Source organism: Patella vulgata, chromosome 2 (assembly GCF_932274485.2).
Source record: "Patella vulgata chromosome 2, xgPatVulg1.2, whole genome shotgun sequence".
NCBI classification, from domain to species: Eukaryota; Metazoa; Mollusca; class Gastropoda; family Patellidae; genus Patella; species Patella vulgata.
Window position 1 is genome coordinate 21,454,245 of NC_065880.2, and position 16,247 is coordinate 21,470,491.

General features: G+C 33.5%; 1 protein-coding gene across 3 annotated transcripts in view; it reads right to left on the bottom strand.

The window, feature by feature from the left end:
* Positions 1–16,247, bottom strand: part of LOC126812303 (zinc finger MIZ domain-containing protein 1) — a 184,840-nt gene that overhangs the window by 168,136 nt on the left and 457 nt on the right. The gene's annotated exons all lie outside the window — the stretch shown is intronic.

Below are 16,247 nucleotides of genomic sequence, written 5' to 3' on the forward strand. Positions count from 1 at the left end.
AATTCATCTTAATTCAGATCGTGACTCACACCAGTTCTTTCATTTCCTCAAAAATATTTCTGACATGGAAACAAATGATACAAATCTAAAATTCCATAATCTCATTAAGGATTCAAAGTTAGGATGAAATGTGTTAAAAATTATAATTTCAACAGGCTTTCAACCATATTCATGTAACATGTCCTGGCTGATTTACCTATATGGAATGAGTACCTCTTAATTTAGGTTTATCTAACAGGTAAATAAGGTAATCAATTTTTTCGAACAATTACATTTGAATATGCGTGATTATCGAAAGGAACCAAGATCTTTGTGATATAAACATGAACAAGCCAACAGTGAGGCTGATGTCCCCCGCCGAAATCCCAAAAGTATCAAGCAATCAAACAAATTATCACCTATACACTAAGTTTCATCACTCTCTATCAGATAGAAACAAAGTTATCTTGTCCCAAAGCATCGACCAATGAAATTGCTTAGCTCTGCATAGCTTTAGCTCGAAATGTTAATCATTGAACTCAGTCAAGACATTCACCTAATGAACATCTACATCAAGTTTAAATATTCTACCTCAGTTAAGGCCGTCGTTCGCACTTCATTTGGTGAATTTTAACAATAAAATCGTTTTTGAGGTTTTATGATTATCTGCGAGTAACACTATCTAGGAACACATACCAGTCATTTTTTTCACAAAATTCTTCTTTATTTCTACAAAATTTGGTTCTGAATGATCCCACCCTTTTTTATTTTGCCCTAATTCCGCTAAAACTATTGATATAAATCTAAAAACAATAGGCATTTCATACGTGAAATACTTGGCTTCCGACCGGTAAACTGTCGCCATGTTGGATACTGTTAGAAAGCTTGGGATTTCCCCTATTGAAAGGAAATGACGTTTTTTGGGGGTGTCTTGAAACCTTTCTTCTGCATTGAGATAAAAATAGCAAGCAAGAACAAGTTTTGCATACCTAATGAGGTTATTTCGAGATTACGTTATTTGATTGGTCGGTCACATAGGTCAATGGTGAAGTGTCCAATCAGAAGCGGGCAATCCTCTAGGTCAGGTCAATAGGCATGCGCACTAAGCTCATGTCCCAAATCAATCCTGGTTGCTATTGCTGAACCGTACGTCACTGTTTATCAATATTTTTGAAGATTTTCAAATAAAATGCGTTTGAAATTGTTTAGATGACTAAATAAGTATGGCAGACACTCATAATAAACCCAATGAAGATGAATATTCGTCTGCTAGACCTAGTAGTGGTATGGTTGCAATACCATTACCAGCTAGGCCTGCTGTCAGTGATTGTTATAGTTATGGTTGTTTTGAATAACATCTATTCCTATGCCAATGTTCGGTTGTAAATTTACACACAAGAAATAAAATAAAAAAATACTGTATATTGATAAGAAATACATTAGAAAATATATATATTAAGAGTCAGTTTTTTAATATTAAATAAATGAATTGAACAGATCGGCGTAAGTTGTTCTACTGAAATACTTCAACTTCAGTTGTTGATTTCTCAAAACAGTTTTTTTCTAGAGTTACCAATTTTAGTCATGCTATATCTCTGACAGTTATCGTCAGATTTTCTTGAAACTTGGAATATAACTTCCTATATAATAACTTTGTGCAATAGGAGAATTTTATTGAAATCTGTAAAATAGTTCCTGATATATTGTTGCCATAGCAACTGTGACACGTGAAAGAATTTTGAAGTTAACATTCAAATGTGTATAACTTGCTTTCTAATTATTATTTTGTAATGAAACTTGCCTATTGCACAAAGGAACATGTCAGTAACCTCTCTGCTTAATTTTAAAACATTCTGTTGAATAGTTTCTGAGAAACTGGATGACTAAAATTATACGCAGAAATCCAAGATGGCCGCCGTTTCCATAGCAACAGGTACCCCCAGGAAAATTTTTCGGCCGTTTTTGTAATATTCAATGGATGTGTTCTTAGATGTGTAAGAATGGTGACTTTACCTCAATTATTAAAAAAACTGAAATTTTCTACTGTCCACCCCCTTAAAAGCAGAGTTGTTATGTTCAAAAGTCTTGACGAATCAAATTGCTTATCGATCCTTAGCCTAAGCAGAAATTTCTCCTCAACAAACTTAGTCAAGGTATTGATATAATGAATCTATACTCAGAGTTTAATCACTCTCACTTAATTAAAACCAAAGTTATCGTGCCCCAAAGCATCAACCAATCAGATTGCTTATCTCTGCGGACCGTAAGCAGACAATGTTTATCATCGAACTCCATCAAGGCATTCACCTAATAAACACCTACATGTACGCCAAGTGTGAACATTATAGCTCAATTAGAATGAGAGTTATTGTGTTCCAAGGTCTCAAATTACTTATCGCTCTGCTTACCCTGAGCAGAAAATGCTCATTATCGAACTTATAGCCCGTTCAGACGCTTATTTTTAAACCAGTTCATAATCGCTGGGGTTTTTAAGACAGCATCGTGTTGCGTTCACACGTACTATAAGCCAAACCAGTTTAACTATTCTGACCTCTTCGGTCAGAGGTTAGAGTTAACTGCGCATGGGTAGCTTCATATTCTTTATTCGGTTCTCGCATGCTTTTGATAACATTGGCACTGTCTGACCCCAATATTTTCACAGGACTGTAACTAACTGCGTACTGCGCATGCTCGAAGCAAGCTGGAGCTGGGGTTTTTAAGCCAACCCGTTCAGACGGCTAAGATGAACCAGTTTAAAATAAAAAGCCTTCTCGAAGACAGGTCGCGAGCAGGGTTTTTTAAACTGGTTTATTTGCCCCACATTTGTGTTCAGACGCTTAAGTTAAACTTGTTTAACGATCCCCGGGGTTTTTAAACCAGTTCAACTTAAGCGTCTGAACGGGCTATTAGTCAAGGTATTGATGTAATAAAACTATACACTAAGTGTCCTGACTCTCACTTATTGTCCGTCAATATTACAGCACCCCTGAGAACACTTCCCGCCCCCTTTGTTGCTCTGGGCTAGTTAAGGCCCTGCTTATCGCTCTGATTACCCTCAGCAGAAAATGGTCATTGTCGAACTTAGTTAAGGTATTGATGTAATGAAACTATACACCAAGTTTCATCACTCTCACTTAATTAGAACTAAAGTTATCGTGTCCTAAAGCATCAACCAATCAAATTGCTTATCTCTGCTTACTGTAAGCAGAAAATGCTCATCTTCTTCGAAAGGCGGGGGACAATAAATGTCTCTATAGTATGACCAATGTCTAGGTCATATGCAATTTTATTATTTTAAATTCTGTTTTTAATTTCGGATCTATATATTAATATTCATTAATGCTTGGTTAGTCATTAGAGGCAGAGAGCAATTAATCTGTCAGTCAATTTAAATTATTATAGGCTGGCAACTAAAGTGGTTGATCTGTTAAGTTTCTTCTAACTATTGTTTTAAATGCCTTAAGACTTAATCCCTCAATAGTTATATGTTTATGTCAACATCTTTTATAGTAACTAATTTGTATAAAAAGACAAATGTATTTAAGATGATTCATTAGTTGGAGAGACCAGCTTAGGGAACCTATATAATAGTTTGAGGTCTGATTTATAGGAAATTATAAATTGATTAATTGTTGCTGTTATTTGCTCCTGAAATAAAGTGTTGAAGATCCATTCCAAGAATCTGTATTCATTTCCAACACTTAGAGAACACATGTTGGCTAGCTACTTTCCCTGAAAGGCGCAGGGTGTTAATAGTACCAGTATGCATGCATATGTATTTCTTTAAAGATGCACATTATGTAAGATCTAAATCTGTCTATTGCAGGTCTTTTTTCTGGCTTCAAAGTTTAAATGCTAAAGAAATTATTATTTAAACATTCATTAACATGGCAAGCCCATAATAAACATGCTGGCCCATGAATGGCTCAGATTTTAACTTAAGTAGATTAGAACACTTAAGAGTTTAAAAATATAATAGCTAATTTAACGATCCATGATAGAGTGGTCCAAGCTCAACAAATTTTACAACACATAGACAATAATTCAGGCTTATTTTAGCATTATATGGTAAGACTTACTATAAAAACTACATTCGTCAACAATCGAAGTCTGGCCACGTTTGATTTTTGAAGATATTTTGGCATGTTGGAAAAATTGGTTGAAATTATGTTCAAGCACATTATCAAGGCAGTTAAATCTTTGTGACAAAAATGAGTTATGGTTCTTGGTCAAAATAAAAGTAGAATTGCGTCCCTGGAATGAAGATGTCTTCATCACAGTCGGAAACATTGTTTAATTTCTTGCCGTGATTTAACGGAGTACACTCTATGAGACGATTCAATTTTCAACATCTGCACGCATGCGCAAATGCTTAGGTTTGTTTTTTTTACAATATGCCGACAATTCAAATGTCTAAATATTAATTACTTATAATGTTACAGTGGCAATTAAAATACACGTTTAGCTGGATATCACAAGATCGACATTTGACATGAATTGTTTAAAGATTAGCCTAATATTAAAATGAATAGTGATTCCATCTCTGTATCCTCACAGACATCTGTCTGTTTATAATGGCATGAGAGAGAGAGAGAGAGAGAGAGAGAGAGGGGAGGGGGGGAGACGTCTATAAATCTAATAATTCAACACTTTAATGCTAGTCCCATAGATAAATAAATATATTGTGCAGTATGATGGGATTTTTTATGGAGTAGATGAAAATGTAATGGCATGTAATACGAGAGAGATGGATAAAGACCTCTATAAATCTAAGAATTTAACACTAACTTTATTTTTTGTCCCCCAGATAAATAAATATATTTTGCGGTGTGATGTTTGTTATGAAAAAAGAACACATTGCTGAATAAAGTTTGAGGAAATTATTCTACGAAATAATTAAATAAAATACCCTGAAAATAATTTGCACCAAGTTACCGAAAAGTGTCAGGAAAATAAAGACTACAAATAAAAATTTTGTTTCGGTTATTTTCCGGTCTCAAATAGTTCTGCTTATTTAGAGCTAGCAAATATTTGTTTTCTAATGTTGTGTGATGTCAAGTCGACTCTAATTATTATATTTTCATCGGAGAAGATTGATCATAGAAACAAAAGACTTTATCATAGAATCACTTCCATTCAGGAGAGCCCACTCCTAATCATACAAATTATCAAGTCTTACAACAGGCAATATGTAAGGGAGATAAATCATGTATCCTTAGTAGGATACAGACCACCATAATACATGCTTAGAACTGATATATGGCTATACAACACTAAACTCATGAGAGCGGCATGTAAACGAAGGTTGTAACCACTAAGTAAAAGTCAATCTCAAATGAGTTTATCTTGCTGCGCTCATGAGTTTGAAAGTTAGAAAAGAAACGAAGCTATTACAGCTAGCTCTGTACCAAAATCGCCTAAATTGCCAAAATCAAAAATTAAATCAACGAGTGCCAACAGAATTTTTTGTTCACGTTTGCTGTAAAATAACCACGAAACTCCAAGCGCGTAATGGGTGTATTTTTTCTCAGCTATTTTATACCAATACTTGTTTGTTTAAAAGCTATTTGTGACATATACTTGTTGCGATCTCCGACTCCATGTGTGCAGGATTAACCTTTGCTCACACCAGAAAATCTCCTCGATGGTATAGACAGGCAGATTAGCAGGTCAGTTTTGATAAGGACAAATTATTGAGCCGTGAACTACTCTACCTATGATAAACAATTAACGCTACTTTTTTTCAAAACTTCAAACACTCATAACTTTGCACAGAATAAAGTAATTTGACTGAAATTTTCAATATATTCTTGTTTCATTATCTATTCTTGATCTGTTATAGCAAGAACAGTCAGCCCTTTATCTTATCTTTAAATAGAAGATATAAAACTCTAGTCTGATGATTTACATGTACAGGTTTCATAGATATACTAAATCACAACCAAAATTTTAGTTTGATGTTTCATTTGGAAAATTATAACCATAACCATTGGTTTTCTGTATAAACAAATCTTAAATCATTTTTAATATTTAAAATAATTTTTCAACAAAAACCATTGTCTTTCAAAATTTTCTGATTTGAGTTTTGGTGTGAGAATCAATATGCCGTAGCCATTCAGGTCACTCCTAATATGTTGCTTTGGGAGCAGTTCATTTACTTAATTCTATTGATTCCTATTAAAATGACAATATAAATGAAAATAGTTCTAGCTTCAGGCATCATCAGAAATAGACACTGTTAGCTGATATAAAGTGAATAGTTATAGATTATTCAAGAGAATAAGCCATTCCTAATGGATATGTGTTTAGGTCCAAATATTTGCTTAGCATCCTGAAATCATTCTTTCTAATGCTGTCACTGACTGATAAAGGGTTGTTTAATCGTTATTCCAATTTTCTGTCGTTGATAGAACACTGTATCCTATAATAATCATAATTAATGAAGAAATAACCCCAAAGTTAAACAAACATAGAATTCGGTGAGGTTTTTTAGTGCGAGAAAATTATATAATGCAATACAAAAGTAGGCCTACTTATTGTAGACTTAAGAGAAATTTTTTTAATTGTCTTCAGTCATTTCTCTAACAGAACTTTTCCAGGCTACTCTTAAGAGTGTCTTTATCCAAATCTCAGCTTATAATTCTGTGATTCTATTAAGTAATAACGCTTCCTTTATGTATCATGTTTACATAAACTGATTTTTATTTTAAGCTAGTTGAAATTAGTTAAATCTGGTCCATTATGAAGGCTAAACACCGTTTTTAACATGGCATTATCAGGATTTGATGGCACTCAGTCCATAAATAGCTCTAAATGACATCAGTCCCTGGCTAATAATATAAATTCCCAATATCAATCAGACATGCTGAAGAAGAACTGACGAAATCAATATGTTGCCATGTTATGAAGCCCTGATGCCTACTTGACTCTCTATTACAACCAACGAAAGATAATCGCCTTCGATCCAGACCCAAATACTCACACGCTGGATAGAAGATTGCGGGCAGAAAAATTGATGGTTTATCCAGGCAACTAATAACATTTTGTCTACTGTCACACTACATAATCAATATGAACCATCATATAAATAATATGACATAAAAACAACCGTAATACAATTTTTCGTCTATTCATTTTCTATTTCCATTCAGGATAATGTCTTTAATCATCTAGTTTGGTATTATTATTTTTTTTTACTTCAATCTAATCATTTCTGTAACTAGTTGCATTGCTTCTTTCAGAAATGACACTGTATGAGAGGATTACCAAATGTATGGGAAAACATCTTTACAATCAGAATTATGGCAAATAAAACCCAATTTCAATCAACAAAGTTAACAAAAATCACTGGCAAAACTGTTTAAGCAAACCATTTTTCTAAAACATAAATTTTTCACTGAATTTCACCGATCCATTGAAGTGGTCTAGAAATCTAAACTAAAATTTAGGCAACATAATGTCATAATTATCAAATAATCAATAAGCAATACCAGTTAAATCTCCAACAATATACATATTACATGTCAATCAATGTGATCAATGTTAATCAATTTTTTAAATTGCTGCCATGGCAGACTTTCATCACCAGCAGTCCAAAACTATACAATATTTCCTCCCACTGCTAAAGACCCCTACAATCGATTAAAATGAAATAGTGCCATGTGTTAGTCCCAAAATGACCAAGTTGTGTCATATGGATGTTAAACCCCATTTGTAACTTGTAACTCATTTGAAAATTATATGAAATACAAATTTTTTAGGAATGAATATTTTTTCAATTTTTAAAAAAAAACCATGTTTTAAGCATATGGTAGTCCCAAAATGACCGAGATTTGTGTCAAGTGGGCATTAATTCCGTTAAACCCCATTTCTCTCTCAGATCACTGTCAACCTGTATACATGTACTTCTATGTAACACATTTGAAAATTATACGAAATACCAATTGTATAGGATTTAATATTTTTTCGATATTTAAAAAAACAAGCCAACAGTGAGGCTGATGTCCCCCGCCGAAATAGGAAAATAATTAGAGGACACATATAAATTTATCACAAATTATCTTTTACAAAGTATTGAACAATCAAACAGTATATCTTTACTTATAGTCTAACAATCAAAGTAGGAGAGTTATTGTTTTCCAAAGTCTCGACCAATCAAATTGCGTATCGCTCTGCTTACCCTGAGCAGAAAATGCTCATTATCAAACTTAGTCAAGGTATTACTGTAATGAAACTATACACCAAGTTTCATCAATCTCACTTAATTAGAACTAAAGTTATCGTGTCCCAAAGCATCAACCAATCAAATTGCTTATCTCTGCTTACCCTAAGCGGAAAATGCTCATCTTCGAACTCCATCAAGGCATTGACCTAATCAACACATACACCAAGTTTGAACATTCTAGCTCAATTAGGAAGAGAGTTATCGTGCCCCAAAGTATCAACCAATCAAATTGCTTATCTCTGCTTACCCTAAGCGGAAAATGCTCATCTTCGAACTCCATCAAGGCATTGACCTAATAAACACATACACCAAGTTTGAACATTCTAGCTCAATTAAAAGTTATCGTGTCCCAAAGCATCAACCAATCAAATTGCTTATCTCTGCTTACCCTAAGCGGAAAATGCTCATCTTCGAACTCCATCAAGGCATTGACCTAATCAACACATACACCAAGTTTGAACATTCTAGCCCAATTAGGAAGAGAGTTATCGTGTCCCAAAGCATCAACCAATCAAATTGCTTATCTCTGCTTACCCTAAGCGGAAAATGCTCATCTTCGAACTCCATCAAGGCATTGACCTAATAAACACATACACCAAGTTTGAACATTCTAGCTCAATTAGGAAGAGAGTTATTGTGTCCCAAAAAGTGTGACGGACAGACAGACAGACAGACGGACAGACAGACGGACGAACCCATTTTAATAGTCCCCTGCTTTCTTCGAAAGGCGGGGGACAAAAAAAAACCCAACATGTTTAGACAACCAAATGAATATTTTGTATACAATGAGAAATCCATAGAAAACAATTTGTATAAATTTTATGTCAATTGGATGATAACTTTAGGATCTAGGTCGTCCACAAGGGCTATTTCAAATTAATCAAGAGCTATAATTCTGACAGTAATTTACTAATTATCAAAAACTATAAACAAAACATTATCAGATAATAACTTGCCTATTCAAGAGGTTTCTTCATCTCATGAACCTCAAACATTGTGAATAAATTTCAAGTAAATCAGATAGTAACTTGAGCTCTGGAGTTTCCATCAGTAAGACAAAGACACCGATTGGCATGATGACAATATACGTCCACATTTCAATGCAAATACCAGTAGGTAAACTTAAAAAACATTGATCGTTTTTATATTATGATTACCAGCTTATTTCTGCTAAAGATGGAATATTGAAAATGGTATGACATATTTCATAAGGCGATATTTGGTTACATACCACTCTTCATGCGAGGTCATGTGATACCTGTTTGGTGCAATTATTTAGATGTTATAAGTTGGTTCATGCCGCCAAGAAGATCATAGTAAATAAAAATTTGCTTAATGTCATTTATTTCTTGAAGAGATCACATTAGTGAAGGATGAGGTATGCCTCTATGGACCGTACTACTATAGGCAATCTCAGGTAGTAGGATTTTCAGGATTTTCAAGGAAATACTGGATGCAGCATAATACAGCACAGGAGTACCCTATGCAGCTCTTGGATAAACATCTCAATACAGGTGCAAATATTCCAACTCCTGTCACTTTATATTTATTTAATTAAGTATCGACCTAAACATAACATTCATATAAAAATTTCACTTATTTCTATATCCAAACATTATTAAATAGCTTTGATAGAAATATACTGCTGGGTATGTGTGCCTTTAAATGAAAAATATTCTATTTACCAACAAAAAACGTTTACCATTTATGTGCATCACTATGCTCGGACATACTTTTAACAGTACTACATGTACAGTAGTTGTAAATCTGACTTCCAACAACCTTGAGAAAATCCTGCAGACACCCATGTTGACAGTTTGAAGATTCATGTATTATTATATGGTATTCATATCTAATACAATAGCCATATTAACATTTCCATGTATGTAAAAATGTAACTACATTTACTGTAAGTGTAATTACCTAAATAAGTTTGAAAGAAAAAAAACAAAAAAGAAAAGAAAAATATTTAATGTAAATTAAATGCAGTGTGTATTTTCTTATGCTAAGTACAAATATACATACATCAGTTATCTTTTAATAGATTTGTATAGACAAAATGTCACACCCTTAGAGATATAGAGACAACTTTATTTGTGTAAGGTAGCTTATTTGGGGCTTTCAATAAAGTAATCATAAATGGGCAATGGGATCTTTTCACCTTCAAACCTTTCCACAAAACACCTCCCCTCATATGATATTTGAAATGCCTGATAACTTTACTTAACTATACAAACAAAACCTTTCATGAAAACCCTCGCCTTTCTTATCACAACCTCAATAAAATCAGCTTAAAAAAAAATAACTCTATAAGAGCTTTTCTTGGACAGACAAGGAAATAAATTCTCTATTTACAACAAATCCATAAATTATTAATATATCATTTTATTTTGTTTGCGCTGAGATGATCAACCTCCCAGTTTACCATTATCATTTTATCACAAAAGAGATCGAGACATGTTGTATAATTTTAAAATGTTGTATATTACATGTACATGTATGGTAAGCAGCCATGGTGGGTGGTGCTGGTTCACTGACCGGGAGATGCAGGGTTTGAGAAAGTATCAAATTTTCTAGCATGGTTTCCATTTCGCACACAGAGAACTATCTATTCTGAGAATAGATCTCTGGATTGAATGGCCCGGCCCGTATGTTGAAAATTTATTGTACTATTTTCTTATGTGGTTCTAATCTGTTTAACATCTTTCATACACACAAAGACTAAACAAACATTTTCAATTTCATTAAATATGAAAATGGAAAGAGAATAAATACTTCATTAAATTTTCAAAGTATAGTTAGTATTTCTACATTTAACTAAAATCCTTGATGTAGGTCAACTAGCTTCATGTCTGTTCTGAAGCAGAGCTACATGTAAGTGTAGACAGTGTAAGTTTTGGATGTGGGGTCTGCTAAAGAACATTGACTAGTCCTTCGGATGTCACAAAAAGATTGTTTATATAGAAAAATAGGGCATTAAACCCCAATTCCTTTCATTTCACATGTATGGTGTATTATGTGTGATTTATGTGAAAATACTGTGTGTACTGTTGGTGGATCATCATAGAATTGCTCTATTATAGTAATACTACAGATGATTTATAATTGACTTGAAAATAGGTCAATCACAGATTTTGACTCTTCAGTGAGGAGATGACATAGAAACAGTCACCATTCAGCAGGGTTGTTGGAATCGCCACAGGTTACAGTGCATATTTTCCAGGATTGTACAGCCTTTCACATATAGCCCGTTCAGACGCTTAAGTTGAACTGGTTAAAAAACCCCGGGGATCGTTAAACCAGTTTAACTTAAGCTTCTGAACGCACATGTGGGGCAAATAAACCAGTTTAAAAACCCCAGGTTGCGACCTGTCTTCGAGAAGGCTTTTTATTTTAAACTGGTTCATCTTAGCCGTCTGAACGGGTTGGCTTAAAAACCCCAGCTCCAGCTTGCTTTCAGCATGCGCAGCATGCAGTAAGTTACATTCCTGTGAAAATATCGGGGTCAGACTGTGCCAATGTTATCTAAAGCGTGCGAGAACCGAATAAAGAATATGAAGCTACCCATGCGCAATTAACTCTAACCTCAGACCGAAGAGGTCAGAATAGTTAAACTGATTTGGCTCCAGCGATTATGAACTGGTTTAAAAATAAGCGTCTGAACGGGCTATTAGCCAAGAAAGAAACATGCCTGTCATTTTATTTCAGAATTGCTTTATTTTGAGAGAGAGATATATTGATTAATATATAGTTCTTGCCATAATGAAATTAAATCTTCATATACATCTTGAAGAATGAATGTTTAAAACCCCAGATTACTTCAATCTGGATTGCCAGGAAACACAACCAACTTCATATATGATAGGTCAGCAGTAGAACGTTTTGACACAAATACATCATATTTCTGTAATATACACGGTGACTATAAGCTACATGTATATTAACCAGGGATGGTAAAAATGGCATTGTTGAAAAATAATGTACTCTGATTGATTATTTAACATAACAAAATCAAGATACCAACCCTAGATAATATCCTTTCTTGGATTCAATCGGATTGAATACATGTCCATCAATTTGGTTCATGGCAAATAAAGATGGCAGTTGTCTTGTTACATAGGGAATTTTCAATATGTCATATCTTTGTAAATACTGAATTAAACTGAACTATTTTTGGGATGATATTCCTATTAAAAATTCAACTTTCACAACATTTTTATTTGCAAGGGATTATATAGCGCCAAAGTCATGCATAGAGTCTTTAACTTTTCAAGCATCAAATTAGATGATTGTGACATGTAGGACACTTTGTGGTTATAAAGATTAAAGGGCTAATCCCGATATTTATTGGAGAATAAAACTACTTAATTTTGTGTTAAAATCCCTTAAAATCCTCTAGCTAAGGGCCGAGCATCTAACTCAATATTTGTGATAAGTTTTCAAACAACTTAAACCCGTCAGTCTTCATACGGAAATGGAGATCGGTGTCCCAAGCTGTATTATGCGGTGTCTGGATAAAACCAGACTTTTATTTTATAAAAATAATGTGTAGGTGAAATATACCTTTCTTTAATAAGAAGAGCACATGGGTCATTCACTATATAGACATCTCAAGGAACGGGAATCGATTATCAGGTCACCCAACGAAAAAACTGTTCAGAAATCTTAAAAGGGTTACGTGTCTGGATAAGCAGTTTTGACGTTCACGTCCAAACGGTTAAATATTTTGAGCTGGAATTTTGAGAGAAGGTCAATACACCATTCCTCTATATTTTGGCGCTTAAATTTCATATGTACTCCGACTTTTATTTTGAGACTCTCTTGAAATCGGGATAGTCCCTTTAAGATCAAAACACTGTTTACAATCTGATTACCAATAACTAAATTTGACATACAATTAGATGATAACTTGACCTTTTCAATGGGCTTTCTTCATCTAATGAAGCTAAAAGCACTGTGTATAAATTTCATGTCAATCAGACCAAAACTTTATCCTCTAAAGTATCCATAAGATAAGTGATCAAGGACCATAACTTTGAAAGTAATTATCGAAAATCAATATGCCTATTTCTTTCATTAACAAAATTTATAAATTTCAAAAGCTGTATGAGATCAATAAGCTTTTTGAACATGACCATCTACATTCTCATCCAAATCTTGAATTAAGTGTACATGTATGCTGGAAAGCCATTCTCCTAGTCCACTCCCACCCAGGGCCGTAACTACATGTACATGTAGCTCAGAGCAACGAGGGGGGCAGGAAGTGTTCTCAGAGATGCTGTAAAATTGACGGGCACTACTTATCTAGGTTTTTAGTTTGTTTTTTTATGGTCGACGATTTTTTCACAGGGGGGTGACAAAACTTTTTGCAGTTACGGGCCTGCTTCCACCCCCTGGCCATGGTAATGATCACACACAGACAGTTAATTCAATATTAATTACACGGTGTCTAATAGTAATTCGTGAGAAATCTCTGAATTGGCAACACTTATAAAGAAGAAAAAAGCCTTGGTATATCATATTGGGTATATCAAAGTAAATAAAAGTAATCACAACCTGACACCAACAATACAATTATTTTTTACCTAGATGGCTTATTAAACATTAGATATACACTAGAACAGACAATAACTCTTTTATAACCTACTATATATCTATAATAATATGTATGTATATACTATCTTTCTTGTTAGCTGTTTAAGTAGATCACATTACATAGAAGTATTAACCTTAACTTGTCTTTTTTTTCTATAATGTAATTATACTATACTCTGCTGTCACATAGCACACATAAATTCATACACATATTACCTGTATATTGAAATGAATAGAATAAAAATGAGTATATACCCCACTCTTTTTTTACATTACTCTACACATTTTTAACCTACAAACCATTAGTTACATTAACAATAAATAAATTATGTAATAAACAACTAAAATTATTTTTAAACAGAAAAATTGTTCATTTCACATTGTTCATCTTTAGTTTAGGAATATTAAAAAATAATCTTTATAATGCATTGTATCATTGATGCATAGACAGGATTGTGTGACATAATCAGGGCGCAAAAACATTCAGTAATTATCAGAAATTAGTGTAAAATAATAGTTGGAAAAACGAAAACGTAAAGTCGATCAGATGATGACATTGCTTCGAAACGTCGCCTAAATAAATCGGTAGCTGTTTTCCATAAGTATGTTTATAGAATGATAGTGTTCATAAAATTGTAAAAATATACAGGGACTTGTTAGACCCGCTATAAGCCCACTAGCAACAAATTTGTCCATACTAAATCTAAAATTATTGTTAAAGATACATTATGTTAGATTTAGATAAAGAGCTAGCCATTCTTGCTATAATAGTTCGAAAATAGATGATGTAAAATGAATAATTTGAAAATTTCATTCAAATTACTCTATTGCGAGCGAAGATATTAGCCTTTGAAGGGTTGACAAGACGTGTGGAATAATCTCAACCATCGTACTGGTTGTTCAAAGCTAAGTCTCGCTCCTCCATTTTTAGCTTAAATCAAAATATGGCTGAACTGTTCTAATCTGTTTAATATCGGAGAAATCCGATGCCATCGAGAGTTGATTATGGCCTGGATAAGTTAATTAATGTCTAATTAATAATTTAGAAAACATTTCAGGCCTAAAGAAAGACCTGCAATAGGCAGCTTTAGCTCTTGCATAATGTATGTTGAACAAATCCCACAGAGTATGGTAAGTTATAAATTCTGTTCTGAGCTTTAAAAGTAAAAATGTGAATGGAAAAATAACTCTGCAAAAGGCATTCAAAATTTACAATCTAAAGATTTTACAAATAAATAGGGTTTTTCCTCAAGCCCCCATAAACAACCTTGCCAGTTTAAGAAGATCTGATGACAAATGCAGTGTTCAGAGTGTTCTCATTCACAAGAAATTAGGGATGGTTGTCCAGATCCAGGGAATATACAACCATCTGTCAATGTGGTCTTATAAAATGAAGAATATGATTTTGTGTGCATGCTTAACAATTGAAAGATATGATTTTTTTTGGATTTTTTAATAGTTTCATATTTCAACTGTTTTTTATTGACAGCTCTTGCAAATAGGCCTATCTTTAAAAAATGTTAAAGGCTCAATACCACTCTTGTTGTAACTGAATAATATATCCCAATCTTTATTCTGGTCAACAAATTGTACTATTTTAGAATATTTCAATTAATTGATGATACAAATTTCATCTTAACACACCTTATTTACAAATTTTGAAAAATTCAACATAATGGTTTGAAACGTCTAACGTAAACCTTTTCAAATGAAACTTCGATTTAAAAATATTTTCGAACCCTCTGGACAAGTAAAATAGGATGTAATGGATAATTTACACAACAGGTAGGACACTTAAACATCTAGTACTTAGATAGCGATATTATTTATTTTCTGGAGCTTTCAAGCCAGCAAGAGTGTTATTGTCCCTTTAAGTACCATATTTTGTCTCACACTTATTTTATATCTGATAGTTTGGATGGAAAAGTGAAGTCTGAATGTATTTGTAGTGCATAAAAAAAAAAAAAATTATCTAGATCTAACACTAACTAGTCTAATTTTACTTTCATGATCATGGACCTTGATGAAGTTCCATGCTTTCATCTTCAAATTCCAGTCAATTTTTATATTTTTTTGTAGAGGGCTTTGCCATTCTATTTGATAACTGAGTTTGTTGCTGTAGGCCTACTGGTCAGAAGCCTACTTGTGTTTTTCTGATCTGTTTTGCCTAGCGACAGGGCACAATACTATTATTACTGGATCTTTCCAGTTTTGAATAGTATTGTGCAGTGACAGTTGGAATGAAGAGGGTGGAAGTGCTGCTCACCACGTTAGTCTCAAATGTGTTGACTGTTGTTGGAGAGAATGTTTTAAAAAATTTATTTCTGCTTTATATTATAACTGCACTACAGTCCCGAAATGCGCTAGTTAAGTGTTGTGTGGACATTAAACCCCATTTCTCTCTCTGCATCCTACTGGCTACTGTAATATTAATAACATTAACAATTAC